The sequence below is a fragment of the Jaculus jaculus genome, chromosome 8 (assembly GCF_020740685.1).
Source record: "Jaculus jaculus isolate mJacJac1 chromosome 8, mJacJac1.mat.Y.cur, whole genome shotgun sequence".
Classification (NCBI taxonomy): Eukaryota; Metazoa; Chordata; class Mammalia; order Rodentia; family Dipodidae; genus Jaculus; species Jaculus jaculus.
The window spans coordinates 126,138,465-126,153,562 of NC_059109.1; the positions used below are offsets into that span (position 1 = coordinate 126,138,465).

The following is a 15,098-nucleotide window of genomic DNA, read 5'->3' on the forward strand; positions in this document are numbered from 1 at the left end:
CACTTGATGGTGTTTGGGTAGGTGTTTCATCTGTTAAGAAGACTGCCCATGCTATAGCAGGGTCAGGTTTTCACTCACTGTTGTGAAAACACAACCAGTAGCATGAATCCTCTCAAAATCTTAACACATACAAAAAGAACTTTTGGAAAACTGAAACATAAGGTTAGTAACAAGTGATTCTTTGAAAATGCACATGTTGTTACTGGTAAAGGAGCTTTAGTATTAATCAGATTATTTTCTTCCAGAATCTTCAGAGAGCTATATAATCAACAACAAGGAAATAGAAATAAATTTAACATAAAGGAACATAACATAATTTGGCCCTTTCTGGATGTCAGATGGGAAGAAGTCAGTAAAAGTGGCAAACTGGGAATTAAGTAGAAGGGTGCTAGGGTGCTTCTTCCCACTTCTGCTACACTTGATTGGGGTAAGATGCTTTTACAACCCAGTTAGTCACTCTCTTGGTGTCTTCTCCACTTTAACTTGAGTGGTACTTCCATAGTTTGGTAATGATAAAAGCAATGTAAATGTCATTCACAACCATCACCATCACAGTAAGATATATAACCTTGGCGTGAACATCTAGATTTCCAAGTGGTCTTCTGAAAACTTTTCAACTTAAAAGCACTTAATAATTTTTAAGTCAAGAAAACCAACTCAAGGGACTTCCATAAAAAATTGGTGAAGAACTCCCAAAAGATAACATAATATTCAATCTACAATTTTAGTGTAGACTAATGCTGGACAGGGTTCAGATTGGTTTACTGAATGTTACAGATTAAAAAAAAAAGTTTCATTCATAGTACCAAGAACTGCTTTGTTCTAGCTATTTTTTAAATATTATTTTTTTTTATTTGAGACAGACAGAGAGGCAGGTAGACACACAAAGAGAATGGTGCCAGGGCCTCCAGCCACTCAACTGAACTCCAGATACATGTGGCACCGTGTGCATCTGGCTTTACATGGGCACTGGGGTATCAAACCTGGGTCCTTCGGCTTTGCAGGCATGCACTTAACTGCTAAGCCATCTCTCCAGGCCCAGTAGCTATTTTTTAAAGTAGATCATTACAAAACAACTCTTAATAAAATCCAAATTTTATGGATCTTATGAAGGGGCAGGAGGACATGGCGTGTCCACATTCTCTCTACTCGTAAATAAACTAAAAAAAAAATGTAAAAATCCAAATTTGGGCTGGAGAGATGGTTTAGTGGTTAAGGTGTGTGCCTGCAAAGCCTAAGGACCTACGTTCAATTCTCCAGGTCCCACGTAAACCAGATGCACAAGGTGGCACATGTATCTGGAGTTCGTATACAGTGGCTGGAGACCCTGATGCACCCATTCTCACTCACTCTCTCTCTCTCTCTTCCTCTCTTTCCCTCAAATAAATAGATAAAATGTTTAAAAAATTTATCCAAATTTGCCAGGTGTGGTGGTGCACGCCTTTAACCCCAGTATTCGGGAGGCAGAAGTAGGAGGATTGCCATGAGTTCGAGGCCACCCTGAGACTACATAGTGAATTCCAGGTCAGCCTGAGCTAGAGTGAAACACTACCTCGAAAAAACAAACAAAAATCCAAATTTTATACTTTAACTCTGAATGTCCAAACGTGGGAGGGAAAAAAATGACAGGACTGCTCATTTTAACTACACCCCTGATGGTGACTGATGGTACACTGTAACATCAGGGATAGTATGATGGATTTCACTATAAGAAGTCAAGGACACAAAAATACTATGCTTAAGCTGGGCGTGCACTCAGGTGGCAGAGGTAGGGGGACTGCCATGAGTTCAAGGCCACCCTAAGGCTACATAGTGAAGTCCAGGTCAGCCTGAGATAGAGTGAGACCCTACAACAAACAAACACCATGCTTGCTCATTTTGCAATCAACCTTTTAAGTCACTTGATTTGGGATACTATATTCTGTTACTTGTCTCCTTTATTCTCCAACTAAAATATACCTTTTTAGGTGTGTCTACTGTATACTTGTGTGCATATGTGTTCCTATGTGTCGGCATGTACGCACATGAGTGTGGGGGCTAGGGATCAATGTCAGGGGGTCTTTCTCAATCTCATTCTACCTTATTTTTTTGGAACAGGGTCTCTCACTAAACCTGATATCCATCAATCTGGCCAGACTAGTTAGCTAGCAGGTCCCAGGGAGTCCCGTTTTTTGTTTCCCAAATACTATCTGGTGGTTTGATTCAGTTGTCCCCCATAAACTTAGGTGTTCTGAATGCTGGGTTCCCAGATGGAGATTTGGGAATTAATGTCTCCAGAAGGGAGTGTATTGTTGGGGGTGGGCTTATGGGTGTTACAGCCAGTGTCTCCATGCAAGTGTTTGGCACACTCTCCTGTTGCTATGGTCCACCGTATGTTGGCCAGGGGTGATGTCCACCCTCTGTTCACCTCATTTTTCCTGCCATCATGGAGCTTCCCCTTGAGACTGTAAGCCAAGATAAAGCTCTTTTCCCACAAGCTGCTCTTGGATGGGTGATTTCTACCAGCAATGCGAACCTGACTGCAACACACTAGGATCAGACATGTGCCACCACATCCAGCATTTACATGGGTGCTGGGGATCCAAACTCAGAACTGCATGCTTGCATGACAAGTGTGACTGAGTCATCTCCCTAGTCCCAAAATATTATATCCTTAACTGTATTAGCATAACATCCCAGGAACATGGATGCATGGAGGAAACAACATATTTACAGAATGCTTCCAACCCTGTACTATGAACATTATTATGTTCATTACACTAGTAAATTCTTCTACAACTTAATTTTTTTTTATTTTCCTTTGTGTGTGCAAGTGCACATTCATATAGAGACCAGAGGTTGAATGTGCATTTTCTTCCATAATTTTCCACCTTAATTTTGAAAAAATTATTAATGCCAGGCATGATGGCCTCACACACCTTTAATCCCAACACTTGAAGGGCAGAGGTAGGAGGATCATGGTGAACTTGAGGCCAACCTGTGACTACATAGTTAATTCCAGGTTAGCCTGGGCTACTGTGACCTTGAAAAACATTTATATACATCTATCAATCACTTGTCCATGAGTGCAGGCGCATGCATAGGGCCTCTTGCCATTGCAAATGCATTCCACTTTTTGCACCTGGCTTTATGTGGGTGTTGGGGTTTAAATGGTGAATGCAAGTTTTGTAAGTAAGCACCTTTAACCACTGAGCCGTCTCCCCACTCCTCAAGTACTATTATGATTTCTATTTTGCAAATAAGAGTTAAGAAAATCACATTACTTAAGTGAGGCCACACTTCTATAAGGAGGCAAATCCAGGATTCAGAGCCAAGTCCAACACACACAAAGTGATTAGACTATGCTACCTCCAGCAGGGAATTTACAAAGACATGGTTTCCATCCAGAACTGATCATATGCTGGGAGAAATAGAAAAGGCCCAATCTAGCCTGGTGTGGTGGCTCACACCTTTAATCCCACCAGAGGTAGGAGGATCACCATGAGTTCAAGGCCACCCTTAGACTACATACTGAATTCCAGGTCAGCCTGGACTACAGCAAGACCCTACCTCCAAAAAACAAAAAGAGGCCCAAGCTACACTGGCCATTCCAATGTTTAAATGCCTCACAGGTACTTAATGGAGTAGGGTCTACTTATACAATGGACACTTCAATTCCTATCACTTCTACCTATAATGTTTTTGGGTTTTGCTACTGACATTCTGTTTATTTCAACTCCTCAGACAAAATAAAATGTATTGTTGCTTTGAGACAGCATCTCACTTGTAGTTCCAGCTAGTCCTTAACTCCAAATCCTCCTGCCTCAGCCTCCTGAGTGTTAAGATTGCTGGTGTGCTCAACTCTAAAACTTCCTTATTACTGTCAATTTCCTGGTTTGTTTTTTTTGTTTTTGAGGTAGGGTCTCGCTCTAGCCCAGGCTAACCTGTAATTCACTGTGTAGTCTCAGGGTGGCCTCGAACTCACAGCAATCCTCTTACTTCTGCCACCCGAGTGCTGGGATTAAAAGCGTGTGCCATGGTGCCCGGCTAATTTCCTGTTCTTTTAATTGTGTGTTTTGGTGGGTTGTGCTGAGGAGCCATGAAGGCTAGGCAAGCACTCTACAACTGGTTTATACCAACAGCCCTTCTCTCTCTCACTTTTCAAAGTAGGGTCTCACTCTAGCTCAGGCTGACTTGTATTTCACTATGTAGTCTCAGGGTGGTTTTGAACTCATGGCAATCCTCCTACCTCTCTATACCTCCTGAGTGCTGGAATTAAAGGCGTGCACCACCATGTCTGGCTCTATCTATCTATCTTTTGTTTGTTTGTTTATTCACTATGTAGTTTCAGGTTGGTCTTGAACTCACAGCAATCCTCTTTCCTCAGCCTCCTGAGTGCTGGAATTAATGGTGTGAGCCACCATGCCTAGTAAGCTTAACTTCATAATTTTTATTTTTTGACAAGACAAATGATAACCACATATCATAGGCTACAGTGTGATGCTATGAGGTATTTATTCATAGTATGGAATAACTGGATTGAGTTACCATCTCCTTAAACGTGGTAACCAAAACTCTTCTCTGCTTCTATGAGTTGTTTCAGATTCCATATATAAAAAGGGATATAGAGCTTTTGCCTCTCTGTACCTGAATATTCTACTTACTGGTTTACTTATTTACTTTTGTGTTTCCTGAGATAGGGTCTCACTCACTCTGCTCAAGATGACCTGGAATTCACTATGTAGTCTCAGGTTGGCCTTGAACTCACACAGATCCTCCTACTTCTGCCTCCCAAGCGGTGGGTCTAAAGGTGTATGTCACCATACCTGGCTTTTATTTATTTATTTAAGAGACAGAATGGGTGTGTCAGGGCCTCTAGCCACTGCAAATGAACTCCAGATGCATGTGCCACAGTGTGCATCTGGCCTACATGGGTTCTGGAGACTCAAACTAGGTTAGGCCTTGCAGGCAGGCACCTTAATTGCTAAGCCATCTCTCCAGTTGCCCCCCCTTTTTTTCTTTTAAGCAAAGAACACTTGGCTTTGAATCAGCAAATTGGAGCTGTAGCCCTACTTTAGGGACCTTAGTCAAGTTGTACCCATATTTCTTTCTTGGTGAAAAAGATGTGCTACTATGCTATACTGTTTTAAGGAGAAAACTGGGGAAGGGGGGAGACTCACTGAGATTTACAAAGATTAAAGTAATCTTAAAAGTAGTGAAAAACATTAGTCAGGCTGGGCATGGTGGTGCACACCTTTAATCCCAGCACTCGGGAGGCAGAGGTAGAAGAGTCCACGAAAGCCAGATGCACAAAGGTGACACAAGCACAAGGTTGCATATGCACATTAGGTGGCACAGTGTCTGGAGTTCAACTGCAGTGGCTGAGGCCCTGGCGTTCCAATTCTCTCTTTCTAAATATACACACATACATACATACATACATAATGGATGTGTGTGCATGTATGTATGTATATATGTATCTATATATATATGATATTATCTATAACAACTTTAATATGGGTTCAAAACGGGCAAAATTCAGCTAAGTTGTAAAGTTGAAAACTTGGTTCTCCTTAGAAAACTAAGTTAATGAACTTGAAAAGAATGGTTTATAATTAGTACCTTACTTCTCTAAATCACTCTGCCAAATACTTACTATGTGTCACACACTGTACTAGGCCTTAGATATGTGGAAATGATAAGGCTTAAGTCCCTGACTTAAAAGAGTTACTGTTAATAAAGGAGAGAGGCCACCCTGAGACTACATAGTGAATTCTAGGTCAGCCTGGGTTCGAGTGAGACCCTATCTCAAAAAACAAAACCAAAGAACAAGGAAAAAAATATAAAGGAGAGAGGTACACAATGGGAAGTATGTTTGGAGGAAGGGTGGGGAAAGGTCTAAAAGTAACATTTAAACTGGGACTTGAGAGATGAGTAGTTTATCAGAAAAAAAAAAAAGAAAGTCATCCTATCACATGTAAATGTCAAGGAATATGTGAAGGGCACAAAACATTAGGAAATTACAGGAAGTTGAATGTTGGTAGTGTGGGGTCAGATGGAAGAAAAGAGTAGAGCTACAGATGAAGCCAGTGTTAAGAATAAATAGAGATCGCACAACACTTGCTATGGAAAAGGAAGATGATAGAAGAGGAGCTGCTGGAAGATTATGAACTGAACGAAACTATGAGCAGTCTGGATAAACCAAACTAATTAAGTTTTACTGGTGGGAGTAAGTAAATTAATCTAAGATAAGTCAAAATACTGCCAAGTATAGTAATATTCTTCAGGGACCACTGGTTTGACAGTGAAGGGAACAGGTGAAAGAAAATTATAATTATAAAAGGTGATGATTTTACCATTAATAAAAGAATATGAGATGGACTGATGGCTAGAGGGGTAATTAAAAGCCACCAATCTACCTTCAGCCATGCTTCTATACCATAACAGCTACTAACCTATTAGTTCACCATTCAGGAGGAAAAAAGGCCATTCTTCTACATTTAAACATCTCTTTTAAGAATGTAGTAAAAGGGCTGGAGAGATGGCTTAGAGCGGTTAAGCGCTTGCCTGTGAAACCTAAGAACCCCAATTTGAGGCTCAATTCCCCAGGACCCAGGTTAGCTAGATGCACAAGGGGGGGCGCATGTGTCTGGAGTTCATCTGCAGTGGCTGGAGGCCCCGGCACACCCATTCTCTATCTATCTGCCTCTTTCTCTTCTCTGTCTGTTGCTCTCAAATAAATACATAAAAATAAAAAACAAAAAAAAAAGTTTTAAAATGTACTAAAAGCACATTAACCCAAATAATTCAACACCTTAGTGTGCATGCATGCGTGTGTGTGTGTGTGTGTGTGTGTGTGTGTATTAGATGCTGGGGATGGAACCCAGGGCTTCAAGCATGCTAGGAAGTGCTCTACCATTGTGCTTTACCAGCCATCTCAGCTACTGCCTCTTGGGTGCCAGTCCTCACCTTCCACCCTGTTTTGAGGCAGGTCTCTTGTTCACTGCTACCATTTGCTGTCATGTAAGAGAGCATCCCAATGTCTTCATCTTACAAAATTTAAACTCTGTAAAAATTAAACAAACCTTCCCCTTTCTTTCTTTTTTTCTGTTTGGTTTTTCAACGTAGGGTCTCACTCTAGCCCAGGCTGACCTGGAATTCACTATGTATTCTCTGGATGGCCTCAAACTCACAGCGATCCTCCTACCTCTGCCTCCTGAGTGCTGGGATTAAAGGTGTGAGCCACCACACCCACACGGCTTTTCCCATTCTTCACTGCATATGTACATACACACGATAATGTATTCCCAGCTACATTATAGATATGTTAATTCTGTCTATCACAGCTCTTTAGTGAAGATCAACATCACTTGGAAAGGCAGCTCCAAATCACATCCTCAGATCTTGTCTCAATTTTACAGAATCTCAGTATTGAACCTAGTCAAATGGTGTTAAACCAAATTTCTCTGGTGATTCTTGACAAGTACTTGAGAAGTATTCATCTGTACTTACTCTTTTGTTTTACACAACAGAACATGTCAAGAGGTCCTTTGTCTAGAAGTCTTCCTAAACCCTTTCCAGTAGAAAGAAATATACACAATCTGTTACAAAAACCATGTTGTGAGGATGGCTGAGATCTGGACACATGCAATCCCTAAACACAGTATAAAAAGTGGAAGCAGTATGCCTTCAAAGAAATGGAATCATCACCCAAGTTTCCAGAGTGCCAAAGTTCATAATAAGTACACAATTATAAGAACACTGTGCCCTTCCACAGAAGTACTTGTTTACCTTCCCTTTCATTACTGAGCTTGGTACTTTTTGACAGCATGCATCCACTTCTTTGGCTAATGACATATAAAGTAACAAAAGCTCTAAATTCTGCACCACAGCTAGCCACAGTTTTTGGCTCCTGGGGCTTCTTCTTTCAAACACTTTATTTTACTAACTTTTAACAAACACTAAATACAGCCACACATATTTTCACATCCACACTATTAAATGCAAAGTGAAGCAAATGTAAAGTTAGTAAGTAGACCACAGGATCTTGGTGGATATGCTTCTTTGTTCTGAAAAAGCTTTCTAAGTAAGATACAAATAGAAGGAATTAAAATATTGAAAGGGCCACAGATATTCTAAATATTTCTATTATCCCTAGTTCAAACTATGCACTAGCCCTTAGCCAAAAAAAACTAAGATGCAACCAAACTATAAAAGCAAAACCATTTTACAGTTCTTTTAAAAACAAACCCACTCATAAACCAGAGTTGTCAGTATCAATCAGTATCAATCAGTAATTTAGGATAGGACTTCAACCTTCTATTTCTAGCAAAAACTCATTGAGGAGCCTGGCATGGTGGTGTACGCCTTTAATCTCAGCACTCGGGAGGTAGAGGTAGGAGGATTGCCATGAGTTTGAGGCCACCTGAGACTACAAAGTGAATTCCAGGTCAGCCTGAGCTAGAGTGAGAACCTAACTGAAAAAACCAAAAAAAAAAAAAAAGAAGAAGAAGAAGAAAAAAAAAACTCACTAAGGGAGCAAGGTTGAAGACTGAGACAAGATCTCACTGTGGCTGAGGATGGTTTTTAACTTACTTGGCCTAGGTTGGCCCCATATTTGTGATCCTTCTGTCTCAACCTCCTCGGTACATGGATTTTAGAGGTTCATCACATGCCTGGTAAAAACTTCTTTTTGTCTATGTAGTGCTGGGATTGATCCCTGGGCTAGTCGCATACTCTACCACTGAGCTACATCCCCAGCCCTCCAAAACTCATTTAAAAAAATTATTTACTTATTTATGTTGGAGGGAGGGGGGAGAATAGGCAGACCAGAGCTTCCTGGCACTATAAACAAACTCCACTTTGTGCATCTGACTTTACATGGGTACTGGGGAAATAAACCCTATGCCATCAGGTCTTGCATTAACCACTGAGCCCTTTCTCCAGTCCCCTTATTTTTTTTTAAATGGGTTTAACATTAAGGATTCTCTAAGTTTAATACACATAAAGACCCTCTGGGTGCCTCTAAAAGGTAGAATCCTCAGACCATATATCCACAGACTTGGGGGAAGAATCAATTTTCAGTATGTTGTTCTGGTGGTTAATAGTTTTTGGAAGACCACATTGTTTTTGGGGGTGTTACTGGGGACTTGGGGTACTGGGAAAAGCACATACTAGTACATTCTTAGCCCAGGGATGAGAATTTGATAAATGCTGTTCTATGGTTAGTTCCTTAAAGACTTCAAGAGGTCTGGTTACACATTTATAACTGTAAGCTTTAAGTTTTCCCATTTGTTTCCTGTATATAAAAAATAATTTCAAAAGATTAAAAATGTATTAATCATTTTGCACCCCAGATCCATGTTATTACTATATCTCGAGTTGCATAATTAAATACACTCAAACTACTTATGACTCAAAATTCTCAACCGCACTCTAATCTTCAGTGATCAATCACCCTAGGGCAAACCAGGGCTCTCAAGCTACAGATGTTAAGTCCACTAGTTGAACTAAGCAGCACTGATTCTTGCCGGTCACTTGGTCTTCATAAGAGGTCAACAGTGTTTTTATACGTGGAATAATGGTAAGAGTCTAGTATTATGCTATGATATGGAAAAGTCTTATTTCTTTTTGTAATTTATTTGAGAGTGGGAGACAGAGAAAGAAGCAGATAGAGAATGGGCACATCAGGGCCTCCAATGGCTGCAAATGAACTCCAGGTGCAGGCGCCACCTTGTGCATCTGGTTTACGTGGGTATTGGTGAACTGAACCTGGGTCCTTTGGCTTTGCAGGCAAATACCTTAACTGCTAAGCCATCTCTCCAGCCTTGTTTCCTTTTTAAAAATATATTTCTTTCTTTCTTTAAGAGAAACGGGGTGGGGGGAATGAGCACACCAGGGTCTCTTGCCACTACAAATGCATCTGGCTTACATAAGTACTAGTGAACTGAACCCAGGCTTTCAGGCTTTGCAAGCAACCATCCTTAACCACTGAGCACTGCTCTAGCTCAAGTTCTGAATCTTATGAGGGGAACCAATATCGTAAAAATAATTGGCCCCATTGACCTGTTAGCGATTATGTTTTTAGTGACAGAATAAAGAATGAAAAGCAGGGCACAGTGGTGTACGCCTTTAATCCCAGCACTTGGGAGGCAAAGGTAGGAGAAGTGTTTTGAGTTCGAGGCCACCCTGAAACTACAGAGTGAATTCCAAGTCAGCATGGGCTAGAGTGAAACCTTACTTTGGAAAACCAAAAAAAAAGAATGAAGATGACCCTCCCTATAAATATCCATGTCTGGTGGCAATAAAACCACCATTTAAAAAGCAGCAGGCATGCTGCTATTACATATTTGGCTGTCAGTATACAGCTTTGTATTTCCCTAATGTGTGGCTGCTTCAAACAGTAGCCTTATCCATTCCTTTCATTAATGCCTCAATTAATGAGTAACAGAGGATAATTTTCTCTTGAGCACTGACTGCCCTTTTAACTTGTGAACAGTTTAACTCTGGTTAAGCAGAAGGGTCTAGACAAATGTGTATGCACTCACAGGACTTTTCTGGCACACAACAAAAAGCTGACATTGAGGGCTTGGAGGGATGGCTTAGTGGTTAAGGCGACTGCCTGCAAAGCCAAAGGACCCAGGTTCAATTCCCCAGGACCCATGTAAGCCAGATGTACAAGGTGGCGCATGCATCTGGAGTTTGTTTGCAGCAGCTGGAGGCCCTGTTATGCCCATTCTCTGTCTCTGTCAAACAAATAAAAACAATAAATTTTTTTTTAATAAAAGGTGACACTGAGCTTTAAAAGACATCTCAAAGACATATGGTAATCATTATAAACACAAGGTACAAAGAGCCAATGATACAGTAGAGAAAGTAGTCATTTGGGGGATATGTTAACTCACTGTGCTCATGAGAAGGCAGCAGGGCAAAGGTGTAACGGACGGTATTCTCAGCACATGCTCAGCAATACAGAGGCCCAAGAGACCTTCTGGAGTAAGACCACCACCACACCTCAGCAGTTCCCTTTTACCTGCCACCACATTCTCTCAAGTGTGTTCTACTAAATATGTAAACCTTGTTTAAGATAGCTAACCTTTTAAAGTTTTCCTTCCCCATAGGCAGTAAAACACAATAACACCAATGTACCCATCTCCAAGATGACTGGCAGGAGCAAATGAGTTTATATTTACCACATGCATTGCTAGCTTAACGTTCTCATTACAATTAAGAGCCACCAAGATAGTGAAATAAGAATAGCTGGGCATGGTGGCCTTTAACCCCAGCAGTAAGAAGGCAGAGGTAGGAGGATTGCTGTGAGTTAGAGGCCACCTTGAGACTACATAGTTAATTCCAGGTCAGCCTGGGCCAGTGAGACCCTACCTTGGGGTGGGTGGGGGGCATAGAAGCAACATTTTTCATGTGGGGTGTCAAAAACAACAGAACTGTGTAAACTGAAGGGAATAAAAAGATAAGTATATTTCCTCTAAAGATCCCCCACCCTAAAAAAAGGTCTTCCATTCTTAAACACACCACAATATTAACAATTCTCACAGTAGTAACAAGCTTATAAAGGCACTGCCACCTGCAGGCCACAGACATGGAATGCGGGCAATGGTTATTTAAAATAAAGTTTCATATCAAACCTTTTCTCATGAGACTTCTAAAGTCTTTCCCAAAGATGTTTATTTTTAGCTTTGAGCACTGGTAGATGAGGCTCCATTTGCTCAAGTTCTGAAATGGACTCCTGAGTAAAATCAGATTCTCCTCTGCACACAATTGTTTAGAAATGTGAAGAAAATTACCTTAGCTTTATGTAGGTTCTACACTGTGATCATATCAAGGTTACCCCTAAAGAACATGGACTTTCTTTTTTGCTTACAACAAATTTTGATGGGGGAGGATCTTGAATAGCTAGGGCTAACTTTTCTGAGTTTCTTTACAATCTGTTCTAACCTGACAAAAATAGTGAGCTTGGGATGGAGAAATGGCTCAGTGGTTAAAAGCACTTGCTTGCAATCCTGACAGTCTGGGCCCAATTCCTCAGTACTCACATAAAGTCAGATGCACAAAGTGGCGCATGCATCTGGAGTTTGCAGTGACTACAGGCCCTGGTGCACTCATTCTCTCTGCTTCTTTCTGTCTCTCACACACACAAATAAATATTTTTAAAAAGTTAGAACAGCCAGGTGTGGTGGCACATACCTTTAATCTTAGCACTTGGGAGGTAGAGGTAGGAGGATTGCTATGAGTTCAAGGCCAGCCCAAGACTACATAGTAAATTTCAGGTCAGCCTGGGCTAGAGCAAGACCCTACCTCAAAAAAACAAAAATAAGAGCTACAGAAATGGCTTCGTAGTTAAGGCATTTGCCTGCAAAGCCAAAGGACCCAGTTTCAATTCCCCAGGACTCACATAAACCAGATCACAAGAGGGCACATGCATCTGGAGTTCATTTACACTGGCTGGAGGCCCTGACATGCCCATTCTCTCTCTCTCTCAAATAAATAAAGAAAAATAAATGTTAAAAAGAAAAGAGACTGGAGGGATGGCTTAGAGGTTAAGGTGCTTGCCCACAAAGCCAAAGGAGTCAGGTTGGATTCCCCAAAACCACGTAAACCAGATGCACAAGGTGGCACATGTGCCTAGAGTTCGTTTGCAGTGGCTGGAGGCCCTGGCGTGCCCATTCTTCTATGTCTGTCTGTCTCTCAAATAAATAGATAGATACTTTTTTTAAAAAAAGAAGGAAAAGCTAAAACAAAATTCCTAACAAAAAAAAAAAATTAAAAACAGCCCGGGTTGTGGCGTACACCTTTAATTCCAGCACTCAGGAGGGAAAGGTAGGAGGATCACCGTGAGTTCAAGGTCACCCTGAGACTACACAGTGAATTCCATGTCAGCCTGAGCTAGAGTGAGACCCTACCTTGCAAATAAAAAAAAAAAAAATTAAAACACTCTCAACCTATAAATAAGAGAAGCTGCCATGGCTCCTTTAAACATGCTATTCACAGGCAAATAAGACAGCACATCTGTGTCTTTCTAGAAAGACTTCCATTGAGTAGTGCACATTCTACAAGGAAAAGCACCTTTTATGTTTTAAGTTGAGTGTGTCAGAGGTACTAAAGAACATCTGAAGGAGGACAGACAAACTGCTGAAGGAAAGGTAAAAGAAATCAAAGTGAGCCAGGAGTGGAGGTGCACGCCTTTAATCCCAGCACTCAAGAGGCTGAGGTGGGAGGATCGCCATGAGTTCCAGGCGACCCTCAGACTACATGGTGAATTCCAGGTAAGCCTGGGCTACAGGGAGACCCCACCTCGAAAAAAAAAAATATGAAGAAACCAAAGTGAAGCAAGAAAGTGATGTGAACCAAAGTGATTGATCTCCGATTCCCAGAATGCAAAGCTTTGGACTTTGTTCCAAAAAGTTGACAGAGTTACTTTTCACACTAGTCTGATACACAAAACATTAAATCTAGAGTTGCAAAAAGCTCCATTAGAGTTAGAAGCATCTTTTCACGAGGTGTCAGGTGGCTACCACATTACACAATGCTTCTAGAGGAAAATTAAGGAGGTATACTCGGTGCACTTGTGGGCCAGATGTCGCACGCAATTCTTTATGTCTAAGGCTTCTAAGTCAATCACGGCATCGGGTTTACGAGAAAGCTTAGATTACCATCATTCTTGAAGATCCCAGGGCATTTCATGGGATCTGCTAGGCCGCAGGGAAGAACTCTATGCACAGGGCAAAGCCACAGGACGACAACTAATCCCGTATTTGGAGGGCAAAATTTCCCACAGTGTACAACGTTGAATAACTTCAGGAGGAACAAGGCCATATTGTTTGATAGGTATTTATTTATTATAAGCATTTGGAAAAATAACTGGCTTTCCATTATAGGGTTTTTGACCGAAGTTTCCACCTTCAACAAAGAGAGCTGGGGGCGGGTGGGAGTCAGTTCAGAGAGGGGGGGGGAATTAACATGTGGTAAATCGTACAGGCGGACACAATGGTGAGCGAAGGGCTGAAAGTGGGGAGACGCCGTCTTATGCAAAGCCCCGGGTCCGTTATTGGGGAGCGCAAAGTGACCCGCGCTAGGACCCCTGGAAAGCCAAGCAGGTTCTCGGACACTGTGTGCGCCGCGAACCTCGGACACGTTTTCTTTGGGCCCAGGGTCCACGTCTATCAAAGGGGAGGGGTGTCACACCAGGGGATGTCTCAAGGATGCAGTCTGGAGGATTGGGGGAACAGGCACCTCCAGACAGCGACATCGGAGGGACAGCGCTTCCCTACACCCACACACACATCCCAGAGGACAAACACCGCTGAGTGAGCCCGGCCCCCTCGAGCCGGGTTCGAATCCCGACTACGCCACCAACTCAGGCCAAGGCGCCACCCCGCCCCCGACATCAGAGATCCGAGGAGGGAGGGTCCATTGCACGGTTCACGTACTGACCGACGGCTGCAGGGTCCCTCTGCAGACCTCCATCGCACATTTCCCTCCCCTCTACCCGAGCCCCCGTGCGGGCCTGGGCCTAGACGGAGCCGAGGCAGCCGCGCCCCGCACCGGGCATGCGCAGCCCCGCGCGCGCGCGCACCCGGGAGAGGAGGCCGCCAGTCTCCCGTCAACCGCTGGCCCATCGGCCCTGCTTTCTTTCCTAAGCCTCGGCGGACGGCCACCGCTTCCCCGCACTCACCGCTACCAGCGCGGCGGCCTTCCTCAGCCGCTCCTTCGCCCTCAGGCCCGCCGCTACCGAGCCTCGGCCTCAGCCCACCTGCCCGCCGTAGGACAAAGGCGCCACCAACCGACCGGCGCGGGCACGAGGCAATGGCGGCCGGGGCGGAGTGATGGGAGGTAGAGGGGGGCAGAGGGCGCGCACGCAGCGGTAGGGGCGGCAGTGTCGCAAAAAGCGCGCGGCTTTACGGCAAGACTGGAAGCTGGGGCGTCGATCTCCTTGGCGACGAGGGCGGGGAAGTGGCTCCTAGGCGGCTGGGGTGGAGGGGTTGCCTGGTAACGGCGTCCGCGGTTGAGAATGGGCCTTAAGGCTGTATCCCCTAGAGGACGTCAGTCAAGCTTTTTTTTTTTTTGGTTTGTTTTCTGTTTCCAGAGCGCATTTCCTCTTC

At 43.0% G+C, this 15,098-nt stretch overlaps 1 protein-coding gene across 3 annotated transcripts in view; it reads right to left on the minus strand.

The window, feature by feature from the left end:
- The window catches only part of Ncoa5 (nuclear receptor coactivator 5), a 40,699-nt gene extending 25,896 nt beyond the window's left edge, over positions 1–14,803 (minus strand). For 2 of the 3 annotated variants that reach the window (XM_012949963.2, XM_045155737.1), the window contains exon 1: positions 14,672–14,803. The gene's annotated coding sequence lies outside the window, so the exon portion shown is untranslated. The remainder of the gene's footprint in view (positions 1–14,671) is intronic. The other variant, XM_045155736.1, reaches the window with a different exon arrangement.
- Between the last annotated feature and the right edge of the window lie 295 nt (positions 14,804–15,098).